Here is a 16,485-nt window from a genome sequence, read left to right as displayed (position 1 = left end):
AGGGGCCTGGAGATTGAGCTACGTGATGACCTGACCCCCCAACCACCCAGTCCCCCCCTGCCAGAGGCTATCCCGTCTGCTGATGGAAGAGCAGTCAGGACACGCCTCGTGGAAGGCTTCTTTTCACGTTAAACACCCCCATTAATCATGGCACAATGAGAATGCACGCATGTACTCCACTGTGGTCCCTAGCACATACACCCCACATCCACATTGAATTGGATTAGATCGAAGTACCCCCATGGTACTAGGGAGCAGCAACGCCGCGCCAAGGCTCCAATTATGTTGCTGTACATTCATACACCTTTCACACGGGTCGAGGGGATCACTTCTCCCCAACGACTGAGGGTGACAAACCTTAATGGCAGGAGTGTCACCCCCCCCACATTCACACACCATTCACACTGAAGCCTGCACTACTGCCTGTGTGCAGGGAAATAAATAAAAAAGACTCATAACCTGAGTAAAAAATAAATAAAAAAGACTCATAACCTGAGTAAAAAATAAATAGTCCAAAAAATCAACGGCCCTGGCGTGGGCTCTTTCTTGTCCCTAGAGTTTTGGAGCGCTGTTGCCTGGTGCGAGCCGGGGCTGGGGGGGCAGGTGGAGCTGGGGGGGCAGGTGGAGCTGTTGGGGCTGGTGGTGGAACCTCCCCCAGTCTCTCCATAGCGGCCTGCCTGCCCTCCATTGCCACGGCTAGCCGGTGGAGGTAGCTATTCGTGGCAGCCTGCATCCGCAGCCGGCGGGTGATATTGGTGCGCTGCTGCCGCCTTGTCAGCCTCCCCTCCTCTCTGACAGCACCTGCCAGGCTCCGGACCTCAGCAATCAGCTCGGATGTGGTGTTCTGCAGGTCGCCCGTACAGGACAGAAGGGCTGCCCCGTTCCCCACAACGTCCTGCAGGCTCTCATTGATGAGCCCACTCTGCCCAGCCTGCTGCGTAACAGCCTCCTTCACTGCCACAGTGCAGGCAGCCTGGCTCTCGGCAGAGGACGCCAGGCTAGCTGCGACCCGGGTCAGATCCCCCGCAAGAGTCCCAATGTGGCGGGTCTGCCTGGTTTGGTCCCTTGCAAGACTTAACTCCAGCTCTGCAGGGACTCCCCTTGTTTTTTTTAAGCCTTCCTCTGGGAAGGAGCGGCTTGAGGCCGGGTGGAAGGGCTGGCCCTGGAGGGGCTGGGGTCCCGTGAGGGGCTGGCCCTGGAGGGGCTGGGGTCCCGTGAGGGGGAATACCTGATCGGGATTGAGAGCCCTGAGGGGGTAACTCTAATGAGGGGAGAGGTTTGGGAGGGGCCAGCAATGGGGGTCTCCACCAATAAATAAAGAGTCTCCTCCTCTAACACCACCTGCTCCTCCTCCACTTCCTCCATCACAGACGTAGGGGCAGTCTCCACCCTGGATGTGGTGGGTTGCCCTGCAGCCGATGATGGCCCAGCTCCATCCTGCACATCTGTGGAGGACACAAAACATTCAGATGTTGGTGGACCCACACACTTGACACTTCTTCTTCCCCCCCCCCCCACACACACAAGCAAAACACCCGAAAGAAGATAAAACACACTTACCTCTCCTCAAGGGCTGATCCCCAGAATCAAAGCCCTCCAGGCCCTCCACCATCTCCCTAGCCAGGAACCTGGCCACAACAAGGTCCTCCGCTGTCAGGGTGATCCTTTTGGCTGGTCCTCCTCCTGTTCCACTGGCATGCTTTCTTTTGGCCACCAATTTTTCTTTTACTAAGCGAAGCAAATCATTTCGTTTCTTCCGAATGTGCTTTGGCTCCCTCTCCGCCACCCCCAAAGCATTCACCTGCGCTGTGATCTCCGCAAAAATTCTGGCTTTGTCAGCCTTGCCAGTGTAGGCACTCTGTGGCCCATTGAGGCAGTCCCCATGTTGGGAGAGGCCCTCAATAATGACAGCCCTCTCCTCTGGGCTGAAATTGGTCATCCGCCCACCTGATTCCTCATCAGCCATCACTGCCCCAGCACACTGCAAACGACCTAGTTTGGGAAAAAAAAGCTTAAGTACATTTGCACCTGCAGGGCGGAAGTCTGGGCTGATTTATGGACTGGGCATTGGTAGTGGGCCGGCGTAGCTCAGGGGTCACGCCAGGGCGCAGTTCTGAGCATGTGCAGATTGGGGCATTTACCCCTGGATGTCACTGCGCATGTGCGGTCTAAGATGCGCCCCGGCGTGACCCCTGCGCCACGGTCGGCACTTCATTAGCATAGGGTGACTCCCATTTGGCCTTACCCCACCTTACGCCGTCTAAAATCCGCCCCGCTGGGGCATCGTAGACAAAAAAAGTTTCTTGAATCACCTAACTGCCTCTCCGCGCTGGACCGGTGTAGTCTAAAAATGATGCGCTACGCCGGTGCAAATCTGCACCATTGTACATGAATCTGCCCCCCAGTGTCTAGTAACATTGGTATTTTTGTCTTTCTGTATGTCAAATAAATGGTCATACAACCGAACCTTAAGTCTGTGGGTAGTACGCCCGACATATTGGATGTTGCACGATTCACATTTAATGACATAGACCAGGAACTTTGTGTTGCAATTAATGAATTACGGTATGTCAAAGTGCTTGCTGTTGGTACTGGATTGCACAGTTTGCCCCTTTTTTAATGTGCTTAAAGTAGTTCCATCCTGAGACTCCACATTTGAATGTGCCCCTGAAATGCAGCCAATTGGATGCCCTGGGTTTGCTGAGAAAGACTAGGTTAAAGTTGACTGCCCAGAGTGGGGGCTCTCCTGGATCCATGCACACTGCTGCTCCTAAATTCATGTTTTTGGAGCTTTTGTTGATTTTTGCCAAAGCCCCTAAACACAACGCAATAAAAGCCTATTGAGGAGATTTACAAAAACTGGAGCACTCGGAATTTGGTGCAGCTGTACATTGTATTTAATCCACTTCTAATGGCTTGTACACACTATAAGAAAACCGACGACAGCCGAATCCAACTTTTTCTACGAAAATTCCCAAAGGGACAAACTCCAAGAAAAATTCTCGTACGGAAACAGAACGAAAGATTTTTGTTTTTAATGTGTGATAAAATGGGGGATGAGGTGGCGCTTGCAACAAACAATCACTAAAATAGTATTGTAATAAACTCTGCCTCCTTGTACTGATTAGCAGTGTATCACTCTTAGACCAAAATACCATCCAACAAAAATAACCATAAAGTGGAGGATATTGAGAGTGAAAAAAATATAATGAAAAAAAATTATGTGACCAATGTGCTAGTGACAGCACAGTAGTCAAAAGATAACAAACTTCAAACTGTGCATATAATAAATCCTTCAAGTAATAATAATCCAAACAGTGCTTCATCCATAAATAGTGCAATGTGCAACTAAGCAAATAAATAAATAAATATATATCCAATCTATAACTGTCCACAAAAATGATCAAATAATGCAAATAAATAAGGGTGAGTAAATCCGTGGATAAAAAACAATCCAAAAAATGCAAAAAGTGAAAAAATATTATATATATACAAATATAAAAATATAAAATCCACACGAGAATCCCTGTGTAAAAAAAGTTCCAATAAGACTATAGGATAAAGATCAGTATCCAGTGCACAAATCGTGCAAAAGTGAAAAAATCCAGTGGCTAATAAACAAAGTTCATAAAGTGCATCTGTGCTCTGGTTTAATGTGACATGCAGAGTAGTTGTGATTGCAGTCAGCCAGATCCTCCACGGTGACCAGAAAATAAGCGTGCTAGCCCCTTACCTCAAGAAGGCTAATAAATAGCCTATAGAAGTGGTTTCCCAATAATATCTCCCACCATCAACAGATCGATCCACTCCAGTATATTTACAGGCTCAGCGCGATGACTCTCAAAATAAAGCAAAGGAATGCCTCCATAGTGTAGGATTACAAACAGTATTTAATGAAAAAAATATTCACTTACAAACAGTGCTGTAAGATCAGCATAACAGCGGCGTGTGTGTAGTCCTGTGTCTCAGGATTTCAATTTCACATGCAGCATTCAGGCCAAGGCAGCATATTGACTTAAAGTGGCCGTAAAGGCAGAAGGTTTTTTACCTTACAACATTCTATGCAGTAAGGTAAAACACCTTTTGTATGGTTATCAGCCTTTTGCAGTCTGTGTATGGCTATGGCAGAGCTGGAGTTTAGGAAGAAAAAGCAGAACAAGGAGCCAAGCTGTTCATGGGGTGATATGAAGAGTAATGACGACAGAATGATGAGCTCATTACTATGCTGCTTCAGTTTTTTATTGTAGCAGGGGTCCCTTTATCAACGTGCTGACTGCTGTACACATAAAAACACCCCTGTCAGCAAGTGGTTAATAAAAGTTCAGCTACAGCCATGATCTTGGTACAATTTGTTACAGCTGGAGATCGGTTGTCTTGTAAAAGTTATCCAGGCAGCTCTACAGCCACCAAATCACTTTTACGATACTGAGAAGAGCTGACGGTTCCCAGGCTCTCCCATTTTTCCGGGGAACCAAAGACTGTGGTAAATGTCCGGTATCCATTCACAAAGACATCATCATACATCTGTTTCCCCATCTCCTCTGTGATGAATGAAGCCAGAGGCGGCAATGATTTTGCCGCTTCCAGTTTCAGAGCAGCCATTCCTTGGCTGTTACAATTAGGGAAGCAGCTTACTAAACACAATCTGCTTGATCAGCAACTTTGTAGTGCAGGGGAGACATTGAATATCTAATAGACCCCTGATGTCTCCATAAACTGTACTGGTCACAGTCCAAAGGTTATCGGATAGAGGGCCTGTTGGCCGTATTGTGAAAGCAATAAAGTGTAACTCCACTTTTGTTGAGAAAAAAATATTCCCCTCCCTCTGGGTGATCTTTGGACATTACAAGGACCACCTTTGTTGCAGAGTCCTACCTTTCTGTTCTGAAGAAATTCCTGTGTTTCTCTGTGCCCCTGGGCTGAGGGAGTCTAATGGGAGTTGTTTCATAATTATCCGTCAGCTGTGCAGCTGCACAGCACTCATGAGAAAAGCTGCTGGGCCTGCATGCCTTTTAGATGTGTTCCTATTGGGAATATCTCACCAAAAATGAAATTTTTGTTGCAGGGGATCTCTGAAAGCTGACTTGTATCTTAGGCAGACATCTGGGAAAATTGGTGAGCCAATCGCACAAGCATGAAATTTCTGGGGAGTGGTCAGTATACAGTCTGTGTACAGAACAACTGCAGGTAGTCCATATTGCAATGCATTTTCAGAAAATTACAGTGGCTGCAGATCAAAAAGGAAAGGTCATTTTTAACCACTTAACGCCCGCCGCACGCCTATATACGTCCGCACAATGGCACGGACAGGCAGAAGGGCGTATATATACGCCCTTGCCTTCTAGCGGGTGGGGGGTCCGATCGGGACCCCCTCCGCTGCGTGCGGGATCCCTCGGGGAGCGATCCGGGACGACGGCGCGGATATTCGTTTATAGCCGCTCCGTCGCGATCGCTCCCCGGAGCTGAAGAACGGGGAGAGCCGTATGTAAACACTGCTTCCCTGTGCTTCACTATGGCACTGCATCGATCGAGTGATCCCTTATATAGGGAGACTCGATCGATGACGTCCATCCTACAGCCACACCCCCCTACAGTTGTAAACACACACACAGTGATCCTTAACTCCTACAGCACCCCCTGTGTTTAACTCCCAAACTGCAACTGTCATTTTCACAACAAACAATGCAATTTAAATGCATTTTTTGCTGTGAAAATGACAATGGTCCCAAAAATGTGTCAAAATTGTCCGAAGTGTCCGCCATAATGTCAGTCACGAAAAAAATCACTGATCGCCGCCAATAGTAGTAAAAAAAAAATTAATAAAAATGCAATAAAACTATCCCCTATTTTGTAAACACTATAAATCTTGCGCAAACCAATCGATAAACGCTTATTGCGATTTTTTTTACCAAAAATAGGTAGAAGAATACGTATCGGCCTAAACTGAGGGAAAAAAAAATTTTTATATATGTTTTTGGGGGATTTTTATTATAGCAAAAAGTAAAAAATATTGAATTTTTTTCAAAATTGTCGCTCTATTTTTGTTTATAGCGCAAAAAATAAAAACCGCAGAGGTGATCAAATACCACCAAAAGAAAGCTCTATTTGTGGGGGAAAAAAGGACGCCAATTTTGTTTGGGAGCCACGTCGCACGACCGCGCAATTGTCTGTTAAAGCGGCGCAGTCCCAAATCGCAAAACCTGGCCTGGGCATTTAGCTGCAAAATGGTCCGGGGCTTAAGCGGTTAATAACATTCAATTACAAAATGACTTGTGTCGCATTGTGATTATCATTGTACTTGTCCCCTTTAGAGAACATGGTTATCGGCTCTTTTCTCCTTTCAGCATGAGGAAATGAGTGCTGATAACTGGCTTCTTTGTCCAATCAAGCTGATCATGGATGTAAATAGAAGCCAGTTATCAGCACTCCTTTCCTCATCCGTGATCCATGATCAGCTTGATTGAACACAGCTGATCATATGGTAAAGAGCTGCTGATTGGCTCTTTACCTCAATCTGTGATCAGCAGTGTCCTTTAGACACTGTGATCACAGAGAGCGCTGTCGGCACAATCACTGGGGGCTGTCATATAACTGCCTCCCAGAACTTGCCATTCCTTGCTGTACCTATCATTCGGCTATAGTGAGGTTGACAAGTGGTTAAAGAACTGGTGGTGCCATCAGTCATGATTATATAGTGATGTGTCTTTCGCGCTGCTCAAGAGTAAATGGAAAGTAACTAAATGCTATGAGCCAATTGGCAGCAAAATCTCGTAGTGTTCACCTTGATATGAATATATACAAGTGATCTCGCACTAAAGAAATACAACCCTTGTGCAAACTACAATAAATATATAAAGTGCAAGAGAAATAGCTACTGGGAGCTAAATAAAGTGCAATAGTGGTGAAAACGGACACCTTCACATATGTGCCAAAAAATCAATGAATCAATGAAGGTCAACAAAAGATGGAAGACACTGATCTAGTGCAAACGTGCAAAAAGTATGTGTAAAATTGCAATGTGCAAAAATGATATACCGTAAGTGCAAATCGTGCAAAATATTTCAATATTGCAATCTTAGTAGATGGATGAACGTTCAGTTCAAAATAGTCCCATACAGTGGGCAAAATTAGGGAATCCAATCCTCAAATTCTTTAGGAGACTTTATTACAATATTTGTCCCATCCGTAGTATATTGAACCTTAGTGGGAATCCTACACCGGTCTCCCAGAACTCTCACCTCTGAATTACATATTAGGGCACATCAGCGCGCTCAACTCTCCTCTGCTATTTGTTACTGGCGTTCCTGTTGTGTAACATCCTCTACCTCTCACAGCAATTCCTCAGTTGGTAGCTTTACTAAACAGAAAGGAGGGGGGGGGGAGCCCCAGCTAGTGACCCAGATAAAATCAAGGGAGAGAGAGACTTGCAATGGTGTAGTATACTCGATAATACTTTTAATATCCCACTAAGGTTCTATACTCCAATTGAGAACATACTACGGACAGATAAGTGTCCTAATATTAAAAGTCAGCAACTACAGTATTTGTAGCTGCTGACTTTTATGTTTTTCTGCAGGAGCCTGGAGCTCCTTTTTAACCACTTGAGATCCGCACTATGATCGAAAGACGTCCACGTGCCTCAAGTGCCGGGTGGATGTCCCTAGACGTCCTGTTGTTGTTGTTCCCTGTGCGCGCCGCTGGGGGCGCACAGCGGGGAAACAACGCGCCGGGCGCATCGTTCGGGAGCCGATGCGAAATGCCTGGCGGCCGTGATGTCCGCCAGACACACGCGATCGTCGGTGACACAGCAGGACGTGGAGCCCTGTGTGTAAACACAGAGCTCCACGTGCTGTCAGGGAGAGAGGAGACCGATCTGTGTCCCTTTACATAGGGACACAGCATCGGTCACCTCCCCCAGTCACCCCCCTCCCCCCACACAGTAAGAACACAATGAGGGAATACATTTAACCCCTTCCTCACCCCCTAGTGTTGACCCCTTCACTGCCAGTCACATTTATACAGTAATTAGTGCATTTTTATAGCACTGATCGCTGTATAAATGTGTGTCAAAAGTGTCCGATACGTCCGCCGCAATATCGCAGCCCTGACAAAAAAATCGCGAATTGCCGCCATTACAAGTAAAAAAAAAAAAAAAAACATAAATCTATCCCCCATTTTGTAGGCGCTATAACTTTTGCGCAAACCAGTCGCTTATTGCGATTTTTTTTTTTTTTTTTTACAAAAATACGTCGAAAAATACGTATCGGCCTTAATTGAGAAAAAAAATAGTTTTTTAAAAAAAAAAATGGGATATTTATTATAGCAACAAGTAAAAATATATATATATTTTTTTAAATTGTCGCTTTTTTTTGTTTATAGCGCAAAAAATAAAAACCGCAGAGGTGATCAAATACCACCAAAATAAAGCTCTATTTGTGGGGGAAAAAAGACGTCAATTTTGTTTGGGAGCCACGTCGCACGACCGCGCAAATGTCAGTTAAAGCGACGCAGTGCCGGAAGCTGAAATTTTGCCTGGGCACGAAGGGGGTATATGTGCCCAGTAAGCAAGTGGTTAAGTCGCACTCTATTGCCGCACTGTTCAAATCGGTGCGGGGTCGACTTGAAATAGTTCCTTCACTACTTTTGGCGATTTCAGGTGCAACTTGCTTAGTCTTCTGTGCATAAAGGAAGTGTAAATATTTTAATCAGCCAAGGATAGGTGGAGCTAGGCACCACATCCCAAATTGTTAGAGAAAAGTAGAAAATGGTAAAGAGGGTGCCAGAAACAAAATGACTATATTGTGTATGGTAAAATTATCAAATTTTTATTTTGATACACCAGATTAAAAGATGGGACCATCTCAAATTTTTTAAATTGCATGTTTGTAGAAATATAACTACAGTACGTAAACATTGTCCTCAACATGTTTTGCTGGAATCTGTAGCTTCTTCAGGAGATTTGTAGTTATCTGTACAGTGTCTTTACGGCAATGTATAAAGAAAGATATAACGCTAAATATATATATATATATATATATATATATATATATATATATATCTCAAAAAAGCCGCACAGATGTCTTCCAAGTAGCACCCGAAGTCGCACTGACATGCAACTTTGCGATTTGTGTCCCGGGAGCGATTTTCTTTTATCATTGTGGTTTGTAAATGTCAATGTCGCAAAACCTGGGCTTCTTGTTTTTTTTTTTCTGTCTTCTGTGCTTCAATAAGTCGCTGCCAGCCATTCTAATAACACAGACAAGGTGGTAGAGATGCAAATTCCATCTGGATGCCAGAAGACATGAGAGTTTCTAATTTGTTCATTATCTGATCTCCCAGGAATCCAAACAGAACAATTATTTTCAGAAATATTAACAGCTACTTTTTGTAGCCTAAAATGTGACAATGTTGGTTTTGATTTTATATTTGGTGCTTTTAACTGCTCTTCATTTCAATACAGTTCATTTTTAATCATGCTGAAATTGCTGAATGTACTTCTGGTTATTATAGTCAAGGTTTGCTCTAGAAGCCTCTTCATACCGTTCTCCATTGAAGTTCATTCAATGCCCTCCCTCTGCTTCCTTTCACTGACAAGGCTTGTTTCGTTCTCTCCACCGTTTGCCTCTTTTGGATCTATATATAAGAAGCACACAATCCATTTCCTTTTATTCACCTGGTAATGACAGCTGAGTGCCTGTCATTTATTTTTCTTTTTTCTTTGATGAAATCCAATTCCCCCGTATTAACATAGCAAGGCAAAGGATGCTGTTTTTCTATTGATCCTCCACGTCGTACACTCTGTCCTCTGCATTTTACAGCCAGAAGCTACAAAGCTCTCCGTAGACAATGGGAAGATAGGCAAACCTTTTATTGAACAGCAAATCCATATTGTCAAGTCATAGGTTAAATGCCCAGGTTTTGTGAATATTGAAGCCTTCCTTTTGTCATTTGAATGTCTTTATATGGCAGACATCGGGGGGGACGAACAGACACTCTATTGAGGAATGCACTTATAAAATACCTTTGCATTTATATCTAAGCAGATCAATTATTTGTGAAACCATAATATGTATTTTTTTTTTCTCCTGCTGTTCCATGATTGGTGTATTTCAACCCTTGGTGTTTTGCAAGTTCAATGTTTCTGTTTAAAGTCTAAACCCACAACAGTAAAATAGGTCTGTTTATAAGTAAAGCATGCCTGTTCTACTCGCTGTGGATGGGGTTAATCCTCTGTGTTGTGTAAAAAGGCTGCTTGATCCTGTCTTCTCTGATCTTCCCCTTCTTCCACACTCCCCAATCCATCTCCTTATAGAACAGAGCATTGAGGACACTCTGCACATGCTCAGTTTGAGTATTGCTAGAGATTTTTTTTCTATTTCCTTTTGGAAGGCTGCATGTGATGAGCAAAAGGCCAATCGGCACTGTTCAGACAGAGGGTCAGGCGTCCTGCAGTCTCATAGGACAATCGGGAGAATGAGAACTCCTCCCAGAAGCTTTAACCAGTGCTCAGCTGATAGTCACAAGACTGCTCTATAATGCTGATGAGAAAAGGTATTTAGCAGTTTTTTATATATTGGGCGAGGGTGAAAAAAGACACAAGTCCATCAAGTCCAAACTTTTTGTGTGATTATATGTCAGTATTATATTGTATATCCCTGTATGTTGTGGTCATTTCGGTGCTAAATCTCCTGTTTACTTGGCAGCCTCTTTAATACAAAGTCCCGCCTCCTGGACTGGCTTCTATGATAGACAGAACACTGGTCCAATGCCGGCCCAGGAGAAGATACTTCCTATTACAGAGGCCGCTGAATAAACAGGAGATTCTCGCTGTATGTAATCTGAAGGCGCTTGTCCCGCCCCCTCCCTGTTCTCTCCGAGGCAGCCCCCAAATTGCAGTATCGGCGTATAACACGCACACGATATTGGCAACCGATTTGCAGGGTGAAAAAGTGAGTGCTATACGCCAATAAATAAATATTCTGAATCGTTTATCCCTCATTTTGCATAACTCTTGAAAAAACATCCTACATAAAAACCCAATGTGTTAAAAACAAACATAAAAGCATACAGTAATAAATGAAAATACATATACCGTACAGCAGGTTCCTTTTTGTATATTTTTCTAAAACACTTCACTATAATCCTAAACTCCACAGAAATAACTGTTACAGCTGTTGGCATAGAATTAAGTATGTTTTTTTTTTATTCTACTATTCATAAAGCTGCGTTTATTTGTAAGGTTTGCAGTTTAATTGCTGGAGCTTTATGCATTGATTACACCATAGAACATTACCCAATTATTGTATACCTGTGTTCTCTCTGCTCTGTGGAATGAAAAGAATTGTATTCACACTATCCTATATGCTACATGACAGCCCATAAATATACATCTGTGTCATGAAGGATTTGATTTAAATCAAGTAGATTTTAAATCACTAGTAAAAAGGCTTGATTTAAATTAACTTGATTTAAATCATAATTTTTAAAGAGAAGCTGTCATGTCTGTCCCACAGCGGCTCCTCTGACCCGCTGTTGACTCACCGACAGTCCCATTCACTTTAATGGTACGGCTGGTGATGCGGCAGTGACACAACAAGGTGAGGGCCGTGGCGGCAGTAGGCGAGTGGATGCCCGCTAACGGGCGCTGCCATGATGGATCAGAAATGACAGGTGCTCTTTAAATGTAAGGACTTGCTAGTAGTTAGGAAACTATGGTTTTGTTTGCAAATATTAAGAGCCCATTCACACAGCGACAACTCTTTAGATCCAACTTCCAGTCACCCCTTGTCTCCTCAAGTCGCGCTGCATGAGAAATTCAATGTAAGTGAATGGAGCCGTCTTAATGCACACTACTGCAGTCGCTCCGACTTCAGAAAAGGTTCCTGTACTACTTCAATCCGACTTCTAGGTGACTTGTAGGCAACTTGTACCCATTGATTTCAATGAAAGTCGCCTCAGAAGTCGGATCACTGTCTTAAAGGGTCACTAAAGGGAAAAAAATATTTTGCTGAAATGACTGTTTACAGGGTATAGAGACATAAAAGTTAACTGATTCCTTTTAAAAATGATTACAAATAGATAAAAAATCAATCATATAATGTGCCTGTAGGTTGGTTTCACTTATAAACTGTTTTCATGTTCCTGTGAACTAGAGAGACTCGCAGAACAAAAACAAACAAATCCAGGGCAGTGTTTTGTTTTTAAAATGAATCTGATTGGTTCTGTTAAGTTTTAGACACACAGTAATGACAGCTTAGACCATCGTGAAAAGCTCCCAGTACCATGGTAATAAGGAAAAAGACAACCAGGAAGTGTGGAGATCAGAGCAGAATTACAGCCACTTCAAAGCAAAAACGAACAATAAGGACATGAAACCAGTACTGCAGTAAGGTAAAGGAAGCTATTTAGCGAAAAAAATATTTTTCCTTTAGTGATCCTTTAACAGAAGCAACAATACAGGAAGAGAACATACATTTCTCAGGTAAACCCCTCCCTCCCACAGAGCTTTTTAATTGGCCACTGGAATGCCTCCTGTCCTGGAGGCAACTTGATTCATCAAGTCGTGTCCAAGTTTCCTCCCAAAGTCATGCTGGAAGTCGTGTAGCCCCTGTGTGAATGGAGTCTTAAAGCGGATGTGCCACGGGGAAAACATATTAAAAGCCAGCAGCTACAAATACTGCAGCTGCTGACTTTTAATATTAGGACACTTACCTGTCCTGGAGTCCAGCGGTGATCGCAGCAGAGCATGAGCGATCGCTCGTCTCTGCTGCTCCCCCCTCCATCCACGCTGAGGGAACCAGGAAGTGAAGCGCTGCGGCTTCACTGCCCGGTTCCCTACGGCGCATGCGCGAGTCGCGCTGCGCCCGCCGATTGGCTCACACGCTGTGTGCTGGGAGCCGAGTGTTCCCAGCACACAACGGGCGACAGACGGGAAGTCAGAAAAACCCGTCTTTCGCCCGTAGCGTGTGGCCGGAAGTGGGTGCAAATACCTGTCTTTAGACAGGTGTCTGCACCCCCCTCCCCCTGAAAGGTGTCAAATGTGACACCGGAGGGGGGAGGGTTCCGATCAGCGGGACTCCACTTTAGGGTGGAGAACCGCTTTAAAATTTCTTTTTAGAATAATAAGCTGTCAGGTTAGTAAAACAGCGATATCGGAACCAATTCAATCATACAGTTTGTAGTGTACATAGATTTGCAAAACAATGGGATAAAGGAATATTCCTGAACTTTGTTTTATTTCATGGTTGCTGTGAAATTGTGTGAAAGCATCAATACAGTGTATGTTATCAATCGCATAGGTTGTGTCCAATAAATAGTGAAGCACCCAATAGAATTGGCACCACATGCCAGTAAGATAGTATGTCAAGTGGGGCGGGGAAAATGGATTTTAACGGTGCAATAAGAACAAGTAATGATGAGAGAGAATTGTGTCCATAGTATAAAAAATATTTTTTTTTATATAGATTAGATACTTTTGAAACAATAAACAAAGAAAATGGGCAGTAATTCAAATAAATGGTGGTCACAACAAGCATTTCAAGTTTGAAAAGAAAAACATGCACATTATCCCAACATGTTTTGCTGTATTGCTTCTTCAGGGGATATGCAAGATAAATCGACACTATCAAATGTAACTGTACAGAAATGGAGACAAAATTATACAAATAAATTAAGATGAGAACCATTACAATAACCATATGGATGACTCTGTTAAGGCATTTTGAAAAGTTTGCTTGCCCCGCAACAAACTCCACCCAGGACTAACCACTGCCAAATGCCGGAACAAACAGAAATCCCCATGGAGGGGGGGGGGGTAGATTTTGTTTCATGAAATCATTTTCTACAGTTTTTCTGCCTCCTTTTAACATCCCGGTGAGCTCCAGAACCTCTTCTTTTCTCCTTCACTTCTGTTTGCTTGGAACTCTAAGCCGGCCATACATAGATTGGTTCAGCAGGAACCAGATGAGATTCGATCCATGTATGGGCAAGCTGATTGTCAATCAATCAGTCGACTTGGGTACAACCAGCCTGTTGGATTTTTTATATATGAATACTGCTGACCACTATAGCACCTAGCAGTAATCATTGTGCTCTGCCAGCTGGGAAGGTTCCCTGCACCCCCCTTCTGGCAGAACACCCGAACGCTGTGGAAGGCATTACTTCATCAACACTGACTGTGTTGATGGGGAAATTGAGCGATTTTCTTTCCTCCCACCCATGGAAACTCAAAGCATCTATGGACTGCCTTGGTTGCAGTCATGTGCACTGTAATATGCACACTACAAACCCCATAGTTCATCTCTGGAGCAGGAGCGTGGCTAAATTCCTACATAAAGTGGGTCTGTGGTGAATGAACATAGTCACCCTCTAACGCAGGGGTCTCAAAACGTTTTGAACAAAGGGCAAATTTATTTTCCTTCAGATTGTAGAAGGTCCATTGTGACTGTGACCAGCAGGAGTGGAAATTTTCTTGGCATCAGTGGGAGTAAACATTGCCACATTTGGTATTGGGGGGAGGAATTGTGGCCTTTCATTGGTATCATAGGAAGGAATAGTGCCCCATTATTGGTGTCAGGGGGAGAAAATATACCCCATTGTTGGCATCAGTTGGTAGAATTGTGTATCGTATAAGTGGGAGGAATAGTGCCCCAAGGGCCTGATGAAGACCATCAAAGGGCCGCAGTTTGGAGACCACTTGGAAAATCAGGTCACCACATCAAAAAAAAAAAAAGAAGGAATTTGGCAGGAGGCTGAGAGCAATATAAAGAACTTTTTGAGTTGGGAACACATACTTGAATAGATGTTTTTGAAAATCAGAACTCTGGGCTCTCCAGCCCTTTCATGATGGGCAGTATTCTCTCTCTATGTGCAGGATTGTCCTAATTGAGCATGTGGCTTAGAATGGACTTTAAAGGGGAGCTCCAGGTTCCCCACAAAAAAATGAAAAGTCAGCAGCTACAAATACTGTAGCTGCTGCCTTTAAATATTGGGCCACTTACCTGTCCAGGAATCCAGTGGTGCCCTCACCTGAGCCGAATATTCAATCGGCTATTGGGTGCTAGCGCAGCCATCTTGGCTATGAGGAACCGTCAAATTGTGTGAAAATACACATGAATGAAAATGTGCACTCACGTGTATGTAAACCGCAATTGCACCATACAAGTGAGGCATCGCTATGAGCTGCAGAGTGAGATAATTACATGGACTAATTCACGGTTGTGTGAAATAGAGAAAAAACTGCGCTAAACCCACATGTGAAAATTAAAAATAAACTGAAAAAGCTGCAAGTAAATCAAAGATAGGAAACAAATAGTGCAGCGCTAAAACAATCAAAATCACAAAGTGAATAAAGTGACAAATAATTAGTCACAAGGAAATCGAGTGAAAAGAAAGTCCATGTATGTGTATTGATCACGTAGTGTGGAAAAACTCCTTCCAATTGGAACACTGAAGATTGGATGATCGATATCAAAGGGAATCACGGTTACTTCACACAAAGAGAAGATAAAATACTCTTACCCTGTGTTGTGAACTCATCTGTTGAGCTTGTGGTCCTCAAGGACGAGGTAATGAAGTCTCCCAGGTAAGCTATGCAGTCTCGATGGCTCCTATGGGATGGATCTCGAGGGCTGAAGCGACAGGCCAATAGACGTGCTGCTGCAGACTGGTTGTGGACCAGTTCAAGTAAACTCCAAAAAAATAAAAACAACAAAAGAGTGCTCCAAAGTGCTCCTACTAATTAACAATTGACTCTAAACAGATATAGGTAGATTCAGAAAGAGTTAGGCCGGCTTATCAGTAGATAAGCCGACCTAACTCAGAATCTACGCCGACTTATGTTTAAGTGTATTCTCAAACAGAGATACGCTTAAACATATCTAAGATAGGACGGCTTGCGCCGTCCTATCTTAGGTTGCAATATTGAGGATGGCCGCTAGGTGGCGCTTCCATTGCGGTCAGCGTAGAATATGTAAATTGGTAGATACGCCGATTCACGAACGTACGCCCGGCCGCTGCAGTACATTTACGCCGTTTCCGTAAGGCCTAAAGTTATTACATCTAATAGATGGAATAGTAATGTTAAAGTATGGCCGCCGTTCCAGCTTCGAAATTTTTACGTCGTTTGCGTAAGTCGTCCGTGAATAGGGATTTACGTCATTTACGTCCACGTCAAAATCAATAGGCCCGTGCGGCGTACTTAGCCGCAATGCACACTGGGAAATGTATGCGCCCGCTGCATGCGCATTTTAAAAAAAACGTCAAAAACGTCAGGTCAAGCCCCATTGACATAAAACACGCCCCCTTAGAACAATTTGAATTAGGCACCCTTACGCCTGCCCGCTATAGGCTACGCCGCCGTAACTTAGCAGGCAAGTACTTTGAGAATCAAGTACTTGCCTAGCTAACTTACGGCGGCGTAGCCCAAACACGCTAAGCTACACCGCCGCAAGTTTACACCAACGTCTCTGAATCTACCTAATAATC

The 16,485-nt window shown here is 43.8% G+C and overlaps 1 protein-coding gene across 1 annotated transcript in view; it reads left to right on the top strand.

Annotated features, from left to right (window-relative positions):
- The window catches only part of NUDCD1 (NudC domain containing 1), a 221,423-nt gene that overhangs the window by 148,973 nt on the left and 55,965 nt on the right, over positions 1-16,485 (top strand). The window lies entirely within an intron of this gene.

This window comes from Rana temporaria, chromosome 5 (genome assembly GCF_905171775.1).
Source record: "Rana temporaria chromosome 5, aRanTem1.1, whole genome shotgun sequence".
Taxonomy (NCBI): Eukaryota; Metazoa; Chordata; class Amphibia; order Anura; family Ranidae; genus Rana; species Rana temporaria.
Note: the sequence above shows the minus strand (reverse complement) of the source record. Positions and strands in the feature narration are given on the sequence as shown.